We start from the raw sequence: 13,850 nt of genomic DNA, 5'->3' as shown, positions 1-13,850 counted from the left end.
TCATTCCCAATAGAATCAGTTTTCTTCAACAGAACTCAGCTGTTTTCTGGAGCTTAGGAAAGGCACGTTCAAGAGTCACCAGAGCCATTCCGATTGCCTAATAGTGTTCACAGGGAGACAGGTTAATAACAACAGTATTTAATCACTTAAATCCATTAACTATCTTAAAAGCAGCAACCTAGCTACTCAGTGGATTTACATCACAACCGTACATTCAGTGTACATTTCCGTCGGCCCCGCCCCCGTTTCATGGTGGGGACTAAGATCAGACAAAGAAGTTACTGGTCCTAAAATAACCTAATCAAAGATGTCACTACAAATAGCTTATCACTTATGACACCGACTCAGGTAACAGCTTTTAGCTGACATTGAATGAGAGAGAGACATTGAATGAGAGAGGGACTGGTACACTGCACTCTCATGAACGTCTAACTTTATCTACCATCTTTTAACTCTATCCCAGCTTAAGGTATCTTTGCCAGATATTACATACGGTTTCAAATAAACATATTATTAATATTTGTCTTTTGCCCACACCTCAGGAAATTTAGGCATTACAAATTTCCACTCAGATTGAGTCTGTTGCACTGGCAGTTTCAGCCAGAGCACACATCAGATTCAGATAAGCAAACTGTTTCATTACAGCCAATAACAACCTTATCTTTTGAAAGCAAAACATCAGCTTCTAGTTCTTTCATGGTCAACTTTTCAAGCTGTTTGTTTAATCAGCATTTAGCAACTGTTAATCCAGTACTGCTTCTGCTTATTTGTTCTTACATAAAAATAATTATTCTAGTTCTCAATAACGTTTCACATTTCTCAATCTCAATTTTAATTGTCAAGTTCTCAACCATAGTTTAATATTTGACTTTAGTTTTCTCTTGGAGTTTATCAATCTCCAATTAGGATTCACACTATAAGTTTGACGAGGCAAGCACTCTCTGCTTGTGATACTTTTGCAGTTATTGTAAATCATATGTGAGATTAGTCTCTATATCATCTAAAACCTTTTTAAAATGTTTAATTACAACATAATCATCCTTTTAGTTACTTTGATAAATTTTGCAACTCACATCTGTTGGAGTCATTAATTTTACATCAACCTGTATTCATCAATTCACTTATAAAAATTACTATTATAGAAATTACTATTATAGATATTTTCTTCAAAAGGATTCACTTTAAGACTTCAATCTTTTGACCTTTTTATCTCTTATTTCTCAGACGAAAAATGTCACTGTCGTCATTTAAACACTGATCTACTTTCAAACCAATATTATTACCAAAAATGTGTTGTCATTTTATCACATTTTAAACACTTTCTCGGTGGGCATTTACAGTTACGTATTAAATGGTCCTGATGACCACCATTAAAACACTCTCGGCTCCAACTTACTGCACACCCTTGAATCAGTGTGTGTCCCATTCAGGAATGCAAACAGAGCCACTGATTAAGCAGTTCTCTGTATTCTTTTACAGTCCACCAGTGGCTGATTTAATCATAATATTCCAATCATAATCTTCATCATTATTATTGGCAGAACATTAATTTTCATAAGCTGCAAAATATTCTAAGTTGTTTTCACAAAGTGTCTGTTTAACTTTAGTCACACTTGTCCAAGGAAATGATCTTCGACCCATAATTTAATATACTTGCTTTTTGTAATCATCGTAAGCAATACAAGGCTAAACATTTTAATTTTTCAGTTTCTTTGTTTGTTTGTAGCCAGTCAAGTTGTTGTTTAAATTTCCAAACAGAAGCAAAACTTATCAAGACAACCAGTTACTTAATAATTTCTGCAAATTTCTCTGAAGTGAGGGCTTCAGAGCACAGCTGCTTACAGCGTTCGCTCTTTTGTCTCACTATTAGTTTCAGGACTGTTCAGGTTACTGATCAAGTTACTCAGTTTGTCTACCATATCTTAATAACAGTTCAAACTCACCTGAAGTCATTGCAGAAATGGAGGCGGCGATCTTTGAACAACACAGCTTCGCTTCTCCGTGATGAAACTGCAGAGTATACTCCAAAATCACAGTTACATATACTGGTCCATGCCAATTTGGGTCACAACTTTTTTTTTCTTTTTTTTTCTCTCGGGATCGTTCCTGATGCATCCCTGACAAACAACCCTATTTTTGTTAGTATCCCTAACTGCCTGATTCACTAAATTCGGGGATCCCCTATCTGAGATGGAAGAGATTGAGCAGGTTTACGGTGCCACTGGACCTCCCGTCCAGGGACGTACTCTGCTGGGGTGGTGCTACACCATTATTGCCAGTTGGGCCCCCACAGAGCACGCTTCGCTTGCGCTGTCTGCTGCCGTTACCCTTAACGACGCTTTCAGCGACTTCTTATCCTCTCAGCAGTAGGCCTACAACTTACTCCTTCACTCGCCTCATCGGAGTGAAGGCTACTTACTCCTTCACTCGCCTCATCGGAGTGAAGGCTCTCCCGCTCTCCTTCAAAATCTCTTCCAGTCAGACAGCCCTAACAATTAATAAAAGCTTACTACCTTGTGTGTTGATTTGCCAGAGATGTCACCACGGAATGATTGCCCGCCGCATCCTCCACCAAACTGTAAGGGGTGTACAGTTAAAGACCCAGAACCAGATATGAAGAATGAAGACCCAGAGTCAGAATTATAAAAAATTAAAGAAAATATTTACTGAAGATAGTTTGCAGTTTCATCAGCAGAAGTCAGCTTCAATACTCGCACAGGAGTTCGTAGGCCGCCCCGCTTACAGTTACAAAGATCACAGCAGTTATACGATTTCCAAGGTCTAAGCTACGTCATTGCTTACAGGATGAATGATTCTCATTGGCTATGAAATAGATAAACACAGTAATTTTCCACACATATACAGATAGACTGAAGCATATCTCCATCGATTATGCAGCTGAAGTAAGGCACGTCATGACCTTCCAGGTCGCAGATTTGGGTTGCTGGGCGCCAGTATGTCCAGAACAACAACTCAGTCAATCTCCAATAATGCCAGTGGTTCCTTAACCTGTAACCAAGAAGACTAACACACACACCGACACACAGCTTTTCCAAGGTTGAATTTGGCCAGGCTCTCACTATAAATAGGAGAGTCCTCTCAAAACATAAAGATAATGCGTTCTTTCTCTGAAGGATAGCTAAACTTTAGTCTAACTGGAAAGAAAGGCTTTAACGAAGAAATGGCCCCTTAAACTATTGGCTTCAATGACCCCTATATGTTTTAACACATTGAAGACCTTTCTCAAACACAAAACAAGTCCCTATTTCATTTCTGGAAGCTGTGTTAAATAAGCAAGCACTGCATTCAGATATCAAATACAGACATTAAAGAATACATGAAAAGAACATTTCAGTAATCACAATGGTAACTTATATAAATAAAGCAAAATCTCCAGAGAAGTCATTCAACTCATTTGATATTTAGAAGGAAACATATTGATTAATACCTTAATTATAATCAATCATTACATATACATTGAAGCAGCAGTGGATTCCAATCCACCCCCTTCACAGTAAAACATGATCCACTAAGTCAAACGCTTTTGTCAAATCAAAAAATAAGGCCGCACAATATTGTCTATTATCGAGAGCAGTAATTAAATCATTAGTGACTAATGTAGTAGCTGTTATCGTACTATGGCCCGCTCTAAATCCTGACTGAAATGCGTTGTAAATATCATGGCTAAGTAGATATTCTTTCATTTGATCATTTATAATAGATTCAAAAACTTTTGCTTAAACCCTTAATTTAGAAACCGGACGATAATTATTCAAATCGGAAGGATCGCCTCCTTTTAATAAAGGCATAACCATAGCCGATTTCCAAGATGGCGGAATTACATTAGTGGATAGACTCAAATTAAAAATCGATGCAATAGGTTCGGCAATAATATCTGCTGACAATTTTTTAAAAAAATTGGTTCAATTTGGTCAGACCCACCTGATTTCTTACAGTCTAAATTTCGGAGTAGTTTACGAACTTGGGACGGCAATACAGGGGCAAAAGAAAATAAATCTGATTCACTATTAGTCAACTCATCAGTTCTCTGTTCATCAAGGACCAAGGAATTGTCTGTTATCAAACCAGCTGAAATAAAATTACTATTAAACGTATTAACAATATCAGCCTTGTCTGTAATCAATCTTTGATTCAATTTTAAAACTTTTGGAAGATTAGTGGATGTATTTGATCCTATAAAAGATTTCGTTAATTTCAAAAATTTAGAAGGACAATTCATGTTATCATTAATCAGGTTTAAATAATACTGACTCTTCGAACTTTATATTAATTTTGTACACTTATTTCGTAATAATCTATATTGAGACCAGTCCTCCTCACCATTTGTTTTCTTTGCTTTAGACCAAGCCACGTTTCTTTGCTTAATAAGATTAGAGACGGATTGATTGAACCAAATATTATTTCTACCTCTCACCCGAAATCTACGTAAAGGAGCATGTTTATCACAAATTTCTAGAAAGATAGATTTGAAATAATCCCAAGCATCAACCACATCAGGTATAATTGAAACCAACTGTAAATCCCTATTATATACATCATGCAAAAAAGCCTGAACATTAAAATTTTTAAATTGACGTTTAAGATTTGAATTGAGAATTGAGATCCCCAACATGTGAGGCCTCCATCTTGAAGGTTTTTGTAGCAGGCCCCTCATCTGACCCCTTCCTGATGTTGGCTCCAGGTCTGTTAATAGCATGAGAAAAAGTAGATGTCATCACAGGCCTCTGCCCAGTCGAAAACCAACATGTGCCGTGTAAGCTCACGGACACCTGATCAGTGGGCCAGTGGTGCAATGGATAACGCGTCTGACTACGGATCAGAAGATTCTAGGTTCGACTCCTGGCTGGCTCGCTCTGCCTCTTTTACTATGCTGTCAGCCCTTAGCCGTTTTATTAACCCATAGTTTTTGTTGTTATTATTATTGGATTGGTTGAGAAATATTAAAAATTGACAGTCCAACAATAGGCTGCTTTGTCAGTAGGATAACGGTTACCATACAATACTATGCGTCTTTTAAAATGCATTGCATGAGTACTGTCACAAGGACATTGCTTTACGACCAGTTTGTAGTGTCTATTATACCATCGCAAGAATGGGAGGAAACTGAGCCCCTCATGAGGCAAATGAGAGCTCCCTCTGTTGAGCCTGATGAAATTGAATTCAGTAAACAATCCCTTCGGATCATTCCCATGTCCTTAAAGGGGACGGTCACACACTAAAAGTAAAAGGGTCTGCTCCAGGCAGAAGGAAGATCCCATATGGTCTAGCGGTCAGGATTCCTGGTTTTCACCCAGGCGGCCCGGGTTCGACTCCCGGTATGGGAAGATCGTGTTGTCTTTGCATCACTTAATCGAAACAACCAGCATGTATGTCTGTAGCAGTTTTAGCCAGTGGCGGAGATTCAGCAACCTGATATGTTGAGGTTCTGTCCCCAATCAGTGTGCCTTCGATAGCTCAGCTGGAAGAGCGGAGGACTGTAGGTGATAAGTTGGCAAACCTTAGGTCGCTGGTTCAACTCCGGCTCGAAGGAGTTCTTTTTCACACATAAACTTTTCCTTGGCCCTGCTTCTCGACGAGGGCGTCAGCGCTTGAGTTCGTAGTTCGCCATTTTACAATCACGGCCGCCGGTGGTGGGAAAAACTCATTCCCTGACCGGGAATCGAACCCAGGCCGCGGCGGTGAGAGCGCCGAATCCTAACCACTAGACCACCAGGGAAAGTCTGCTAACGACTTGCCCTCAAGCCTGGCTGTGGCCTTTACCAGATTTTGCAGCAAGACCACTAATACTTGTATTTTACTCCAGGAGAGGAGACGTCACCGACCCTGGCAAACTGACAAACTGTCACAGACTCTGTAGGAATATCCTAACAACACCACAACTTGCCATGAAAACAAAAACAATAAGATCGCCAACATGTGAGGCCTGCATCTCGAAGGTTTTTAAAGCAGTTTTTTGCAGACGTCTGTGGCCCTGGATCCCAGTTCTTCCACTGAGAAACTGTCACAGGCTCTGTAGTGATATCCTAACAACACCACAACTTAACATTTATTTTATTTTATTTCCTTTATATTTCCATGAAGGTCCCATTGAGATTAAAAGAAATCTCTTCCTCCAGTGAGTCCTGGCCAAGATGGCCACACTACAAATCACACAAAAACACATATAAAACATTCCAGAAAGTCAGGGCACAACATTCATCATAAATCAAGTAAAACAACAGCATGATTCAATCATTGTATGCTGCAGTAAATTTTTTAATACATTCAAAGGAGGAATTGTTTCAGGAGGGACAGTAGCTTGAAATTCATTCCACAGCCATGGAGCATAGTAGGAGAAAGATGATTTACCATGCTCTGAATGTACCCTAGGTACTACTAATTTAATCCCATTAGATGATCTAGTGCTATAGTTCTTTCTACATAAACATAGAAGACTAGTAATGTAATTTGGAAGTCTACCCATCAATGTCTTTACAATAAATTCTAACATATGGGATTTCCTTCTTTGATATAAAGAGGACCAACCCAAAAATGATTTCCATTACACGAGAGTAGATGTTAAAACTTCATGCTGATTTGTACTCGGCTTTCGCCAAGATAATCACCAACTAAGACGTAGCTTTACAGTAACCTATGCTTCTCCATCCATTTACGCTTCTTTCCATCAAGTGACGTGAATCTTCTGTCTGGTGTTAATACAGTGTATTGCGCGTCAGCACACACAACGGCTGCAACCACAGTGCGGTCCCCCATAACAACCCTCTGGATTGAGCGGAGTAGGGAACATCTCTAGGGTCTTCAAGTGGGCACCTTCCGTCCTCAGTGTTTCGTCGACTAGCCCACGACACCTCAAGAGGGCTCGACAGTGACTCTGGCGTCCCAGAGTCACCCCCCTCCGTCCCCCACTCAACTCAGCCCAGCTTACTGACCTCTCCATTCAACTCTCCCCGAAGATTGAGCCTCTCACACGTACCAGAGTACATGTATTAACCTCCTGTGTTTGTCTCCCAGCGCAAGCCCTCATTGACTCCGGGTCTGCGGGGAACTTCATATCCACCCAGTTTCTCCAAAAGTTGAATATTCGGCGACGCCGTCTGTGCCGAGATCTTCCCGTCCAAACCATACAAGGCAAGCCATTAGGTCGTGGTCGAATTCGCCATTATACACCCACTCTAACTCTTCGTATCGGCTGTTTACACTCTGAGGAAATTTCTCTTATGGTGCTGGAGGAGTCCACCGCGGATATCATCCTGGGACGTCCCTGGTTAGTACAACATCAGCCGGTACTCCACTGGGGAACTGGAGAGGTACTCCGTTGGGGTGAAGATTGCCATAGATCCTGCCTCAGTTCCATCCAGAAGGTTCATTCTTCGTCCCGTTCCAAGTCACCCGCGGGGGAAACTAGAGTTCCTGTCTGTTCTACTTCGGTGGAAAGCCCTGAAGTCCAAGTTCAAGGCGAAATCCCAGTGGAGTACCAGGCGTTCCAGGACGTATTCAGTAAGGAACTGGCAACCAAACTACCTCCACACCGGCCATGGGACTGCGCCATCGACTTGCTACCCGGAGCCACCCTTCGCAAAGGTCGTATATATCCTCTGTCCATCCCGGAACAGAAGGCCATGGAGGAGTATGTGAAGGAAGCTTTACATCAGCAGTTTATTCGACCATCTACCTCCCCTGCCGCTTCGAGCTTCTTCTTTGTGGCCAAAAAGGACGGAGGCTTGCGGCCCTGTATCGATTACCGTCATCTTAACTCTCAGACTGTCAAATTCAGCTATCCCCTTCCTCTGGTACCTGCCGCCCTGGAACAGCTGCGTGGTGCACGCATTTTCTCCAAACTGGACCTTAGAAGTGCGTATAATCTGATCCGAATCCGGCATGGAGATGAGTGGAAAACTGCCTTTGTGACCCCCTCGGGCCACTACGAGTATCAGGTCATGCCTTTCGGACTGTCCAACGCTCCTGCCGTCTTCCAAGGTCATATGAATGAAGTCCTTCGAGAGTTCCTCAACCGTTTTGTAATCGTCTACATTGATGATATACTCATATACTCTTCTTCTATGTCTGAGCACCATCAACATGTCATCCAGGTCCTCGAGAAGCTGAGAGCACACAGGTTATATCTGAAGCTGGAGAAGTGCGAATTTCACACCTCTACCGTTCACTTCCTGGGTTATGTCATCAACCAACAGGGCATCCAAATGGACCAGAGGAAGGTGGAAACTATCCAGAACTGGCCACAACCCTCCTCCGTAAAGGAACTGCAACGATTCCTGGGGTTCGCGAACTTCTATAGACGATTCATCCGGAACTACAGTCATATCAGTGCTCCCCTCACTTCTTCCCTCAAGGGACGGCCCAAGTCTCTGTCCCTATCTCCCTCCGCAGTACAGGCCTTCCAGCGTTTAAAGGAAACTTTCATCACTGCTCCCATCCTCATTCATCCAAACCCGGACCTTCCGTTTGTGGTAGAGGTAGATGCCTCATCTACTGGAGTAGGAGCAGTTCTCTCTCAGCGGCAGGGTGAGCCACCCAAACTCCTTCCATGCGCCTTCTTCTCCAAGAAATTAGCCCCGGCGGAGCGGAACTATGACGTCGGTAACCGAGAGCTGCTGGCCATCAAACTGGCCCTTGAGGAGTGGAGGCACTGGCTGGAGGGAGCTAACCATCAATTCACAGTAATCACCGATCATCGCAACTTGGAGTACTTAAGGGAGGCTAAAAGACTGAACCCTAGACAAGCCCACTGGGCTCTATTCTTCACACGCTTCAACTTTGTGGTGTCATATCGTCCCGGGAGTAAGAATTGCAAGGCTGATGCACTTTAACGACTCCATCACACCTCTGTTGAAGATCTTCATCCCGAACCTATCCTCCCTCCAGCCGTAATCCTCAGTCCAATCGTCTGGGAGGTTGACCAACAGATCGCCCAGGAACTGACACGTCAACCCGCTCCGCCGGGAGGTCCAGAAGGGCGTATTTTCGTACCTCCACATCTACGTACTCCCCTTCTGGACTCCGCTCACTCCCTTCCGGGCTCTGGACATCCGGGTAGCAAGCGTACCCTCTCGCTCCTCAGTCAACGGTACTGGTGGCCGTCCATCTCCAGAGATGTCTCCAGGTTCATCCGCGGTTGTTCAGTCTGTGCCATCACCAACACCCCGAGGAGACTCCCAGAAGGCAAGCTCGTGCCGTTACCTCTTCCCAGGCGACCATGGTCACACATTGGTGTCGATTTCATGACTGATCTACCCAATTCAGAAGGCTTTACCTGCGTATTCGTTGTTGTGGACAGGTTCTCTAAAGGTTGTAAGCTGATTCCCTTACCTGGTCTTCCCACTGCGTTACAAGCAGCTGAAGCTCTATTCCACAACGTCTTTAGGAACTTCGGCCTCCCAGAGGATATCGTCTCGGATCGGGGACCTCAGTTCATCTCAAGAGTATGGCAAGCCTTCTTCAAACTCCTCGGGGTCACCATCAGCCTTTCCTCAGGCTACCATCCGCAGACTAACGGCCAGACTGAGCGGAAGATTCAGGAGATTGGACGTTACCTGCGGACGTACTGCCATCAGTACCAGGACAGCTGGAACCGTTACCTCCCATGGGCTGAGTATGCCCAAAACTCTCTGCGGCAGAACACCACCGGGCTCACCCCCTTCCAGTGTATCCTTGGTTACTAGCCTCCACTCTTTCCTTGGTCGGGTGAGCCCTCGGAGGTTCCAGCTGTCGACTTCTGGTTCCATCAGAGCGAGGGGGTATGGGACTCAGCTCACGTGCATCTACAGCAGGCAGTACGGAGACACAAGGAACAAGCGGACCGTCACCGACTCGACACCCCTCAGTATCAGCCAGGTCAAAAGGTGTGGTTGTCGACTCGAGACATCCGTCTCCGTCTACCTTGCCGTAAGCTGAGTCCTCGATTCATCGGACCATTCACCATCCAGAGGCAGTTGAACGAAGTGACCTACAGGCTCAATCTTCCCCCTCATTTCAGGATTGCTCCTTCATTCCATGTTTCCTTACTTAAACCCTTCACTGACCCTGTCACCCCTGTTCCCTCAGATAACCTTCCCACTGACGTACCTCCTCCCGTTCCCGTTGAAGAGGAGCCCATTTATCGAGTCCGCTCTATCATGGATTCTCGGCGGCGAGGTCCTCGGCTGGAGTACCTGGTGGACTGGGAGGACTACGGACCAGAGGAACGTTCCTGGGTCCTGCGAGATGACATCTTGGATCCAACGCTACTCACCCAGTTCCACAGTGATCATCCGGATCGTCCGGCTCCCAGGGGTCGTGGTCGACCTCGCCGCCGGCAGCGCCCGTCTCAGGCGTCAAGAGCCGCCTCGGGAGGGGGGGGTACTGTCAGGGTTACATCATCCAGATCACCATCTCCGCCCACTCGTTCCCTTTCACCCAACCAGACTTTTCCCCGTTCATTATCCCCTGAGTACTAATCAACGTCACCTGTGTCCCATCAACCATATGGACTATAAAACACTCACCTTCACTGCAGTCACTTGTCTGGTCTCGTCATTCCATGGCTCACAGACTTCCCGATCACTTACCTTCTACTTACCGTCGCTTCACTCATCTTGGATCAACCCATCCGTACCAGCCATCGCCACGCCACCTGCAAGAGAGGGAAAGAAAGAGAGAGACTTAAAACCACAGCTAAGCTTCATTGAACTTTCTATGTTACTTCTTCTCACCTGTTATCTCCGACCGCAATCCTTCTGCAAAATAAACACTGATAACTTACCATCTTGTCTGATTCCTCTGTGATCCGTGACAATATGCTCTAGTTTTTATAATTTCCAATTCATTTTATAATGAACTAAGAAGAATAGTTAATCCATTCTTTTCACTACTCCCCTTTATAGACCCAAAAGGTTCAAAACACTGGTTGAAAACACAAAGGTTGTCAAACTGCAAATAAACAACATAAAAAAAAATAATAAGACCCATAATAATCCACTTTAAGTCTCTCCATGAATTCATCCTTCAGTTTACAATCACCATCTTAATTATATAACATCTTATACTTTTTTTTTACTCTTTTCAAAAATAGAAATAAAATAAAACAAATTCAAATCATCATTTCAATCATTATTTTACCCCTAAAATATAGAATTGTTCCCCATTCTGCTAAATGCATTCCTTATCTTTATATCACGTTAATCCCTGTTAATCATACTCAATGCCTTTATTATTATTATTTTTTTTTTTATCTGAAACATCATTTTTCATACCATTTCAACTTGATTTGACTTAACAGGTGTTAATAAATAGTTCCATAAATTCTATCAGAAATTTTATTTTCATAACATACATTTATCTACTATATTTCTTCTCCTATTTCCATATTTCCCTACATGCCAGTTCCTTCTGCATCACTTTCCTCTTCCATTGAGTCTCTCACCACTGTCAGCCTAGTGACACTTAAAGTTCCCTCGTTAACTACTTCTCACAGTATTGCTCTATCAAATGGTTAGTCTGACGATCCAAAAAATATAATCAGTATTGTCTCAGTCCCACTTATCTTTACAGTTTTACAGAAACCAAAATATTATGTTACTCAAATCCCAGCCCACAGCCATATAGCTGCTTTCTCTTTTTACCTTTATTAAATCTGAGTTTTCTTAGACATCTAATGTCATACATACATTTAATGGATTGAGAAACAAAACCTTTTCTTTTTAGAAGTTATATTCACTCCTCCTTTGTTCGCCCTCCGGCCTTTCAATAGAAATGAGGGAGCTCACTCTGGATAATTTGGATAGTGACTTAGCCAATGTGTCACTTTGTCTCTCTGCCGTCAAGTCTATATATACATATATATATATATTTTTTTTTTTTCCTACGTTTATCCTTATGATCCCACCTAGTTGTCTATTTAAATTTAGACCCTCAGTTGAATTTAGACAAGAGTTTTACCCCAGAATGTATGGCAATCTTCTTTACAATTCCAATTTATATAAAATACTAATCCAGAGAGTAATTCAGTTCAATATCATAAATGACAAAAGCATTCATAATTACCAATAGCAGACAGAGCTGGAGAACCATTCCAATTAAAGCTCGTCCCATGTTCTGCATTGTCTTTTCATCAGATTGACTTAGAATTATCAACTTTTTTAAAGTTGGTCATTTCACTTAACCCATCTGTAATGATAAAACACTAATTCCAGATGTTAATGACACAATATCCTCAAAATCAGGAAATAATAGTACCCCAAACTAATGCATACAAGACATAAAGTGCTGTCACCATCACACGCACTCATACTAGACACACATATGTTAACTGTTCATTTTCAATGTTCATTTTGTCACAGTGTTGGGTTTGTGTTCCCCTGATGTCCACTAGATGTCCTCCTTTCCCACGGTGTCCTTCACTTATGAACTACATTTCCCACGATCCTTTGTCTCATCATTGCACTCAGCTGTTTCTTATCACTGATCATTGCACTCAGCCAATTCCCCATTATCATTGTCGATTCCCTGTGTATATAACCCTGTCTGTTTCAGTATGTGTCACGGAGTCCTTGTATTATGTCCCCACACTTCCGTTATTTGTATCATTCTGGTTCTCGTTGTATTTTATGTTTTGGATTGCCTTATTGGACTTTTGACCCCTGCCTGGATGACTAAGAGTTTGGATTGCCCTTTTATATTAAACTACTGCTTTTGGATTTTCTGCCTCCAGTGTGTGTTCCGTGACAGAAGGACTCCGTCACACAAGATCCAGCGGTATGTTTCTCAATATCTCTTCCCCAGCCACCGAGCGGGAGAGAAGGGAGTTTTTTAAGGGGACCCGATTAGTTAAGTTTCGTGGAACCCGTGGAGGTCGCAGTGGAGGAGGTGGTCGAGAGCCTGTTCACGTCCCGTCTGCCCAGTCAGAGACTGTTCACGTCCCGTCTACCCAGTCAGAGACTGTTCACGTCCCGTCTGCCCAGTCAGAGAATCTTCACGTTCCGTCTGCCCAGCGAGAGACTGTTCACGTTCCGTCTGCCCAGCGAGAGACTGTTCACGTCACGTCTGCCCAGCGAGAGACTGTTCACGTCACGTCTGCCCAGCGAGAGACTGTTCACGTCACGTCTGCCCAGCGAGAGACTGTTCACGTCACGTCTGCCCAGCGAGAGACTGTTCACGTCACGTCTGCCCAGCGAGAGACTGTTCACGTCACGTCTGCCCAGCGAGAGACTGTTCACGTCACGTCTGCCCAGCGAGAGACTGTTCACGTCACGTCTGCCCAGCGAGAGACTGTTCACGTCACGTCTGCCCAGCGAGAGACTGTTCACGTTCCGTCCGCCTTCCTGGGCCGGGACTATCTGGAGCGTCTGGCTCGGATCCTGGACATGCCCGTGTCTGCTGTTCCAGAGCCGGAACCAGTGTCTGCTGTTCCAGAGCCGGAGCCGGAGGCAGAGTCAATGGCCGTTCCAGAGCCGGAGGCAGAGCCAGTGCCCATTCCAGAGCCGGAGGCAGAGCCATTGCCGGTTCCAGAGCCGGAGGCAGAGCCATTGCCGGTTCCAGAGCCGGAGGCAGAGCCATTGCCGGTTCCAGAGCCGGAGGCAGAGCCAATGCCTGTTCCAGAGCCGGAGGCAGAGCCAGTATCCGTTCCAGAGCCGGAGGCAGAGCCAGTGCCGTCTGCCTTCTTGGATCTGGACTATCTGGAGCGTCTGGTTCGGATCCTGGACATGCCCATGTCTGCTGTTCCAGAGCCGGAGCTAGTGTCTGCTGTTCCAGAGCTGGAGGCAGAGCCATTGCCCGTTCCAGATCCGGAGGCAGAGCCAATGCTTGTTCCAGAGCCTATGCCTGTTCCAGAGCCG

General features: G+C 44.1%; 4 non-coding genes across 4 annotated transcripts; 3 read left to right on the top strand and 1 right to left on the bottom strand.

Annotated features, from left to right (window-relative positions):
* Positions 1-4,799: 4,799 nt before the first annotated feature.
* On the top strand, positions 4,800-4,872 carry trnar-acg (transfer RNA arginine (anticodon ACG)). The gene has a single exon. It is a non-coding gene; the product is annotated as a tRNA-Arg (tRNA).
* Positions 4,873-5,273: 401 nt separating this feature from the next.
* On the top strand, positions 5,274-5,345 carry trnae-uuc (transfer RNA glutamic acid (anticodon UUC)). The gene has a single exon. It is a non-coding gene; the product is annotated as a tRNA-Glu (tRNA).
* A 119-nt stretch (positions 5,346-5,464) lies between these two features.
* Positions 5,465-5,551, top strand: trnay-gua (transfer RNA tyrosine (anticodon GUA)). The gene is given in 2 exon segments: positions 5,465-5,501; positions 5,516-5,551. It is a non-coding gene; the product is annotated as a tRNA-Tyr (tRNA).
* A 114-nt stretch (positions 5,552-5,665) lies between these two features.
* trnae-cuc (transfer RNA glutamic acid (anticodon CUC)) lies at positions 5,666-5,737 on the bottom strand. Its single transcript has one exon. It is a non-coding gene; the product is annotated as a tRNA-Glu (tRNA).
* Positions 5,738-13,850: the final 8,113 nt, after the last annotated feature.

Source organism: Siphateles boraxobius, unplaced genomic scaffold (assembly GCF_051911475.1).
Source record: "Siphateles boraxobius isolate OS27281-9 unplaced genomic scaffold, OSU_SipBor_1 77, whole genome shotgun sequence".
In the NCBI taxonomy this organism is placed as follows: Eukaryota; Metazoa; Chordata; class Actinopteri; order Cypriniformes; family Leuciscidae; genus Siphateles; species Siphateles boraxobius.
This window is presented reverse-complemented; position numbering and strand designations above follow the sequence as displayed.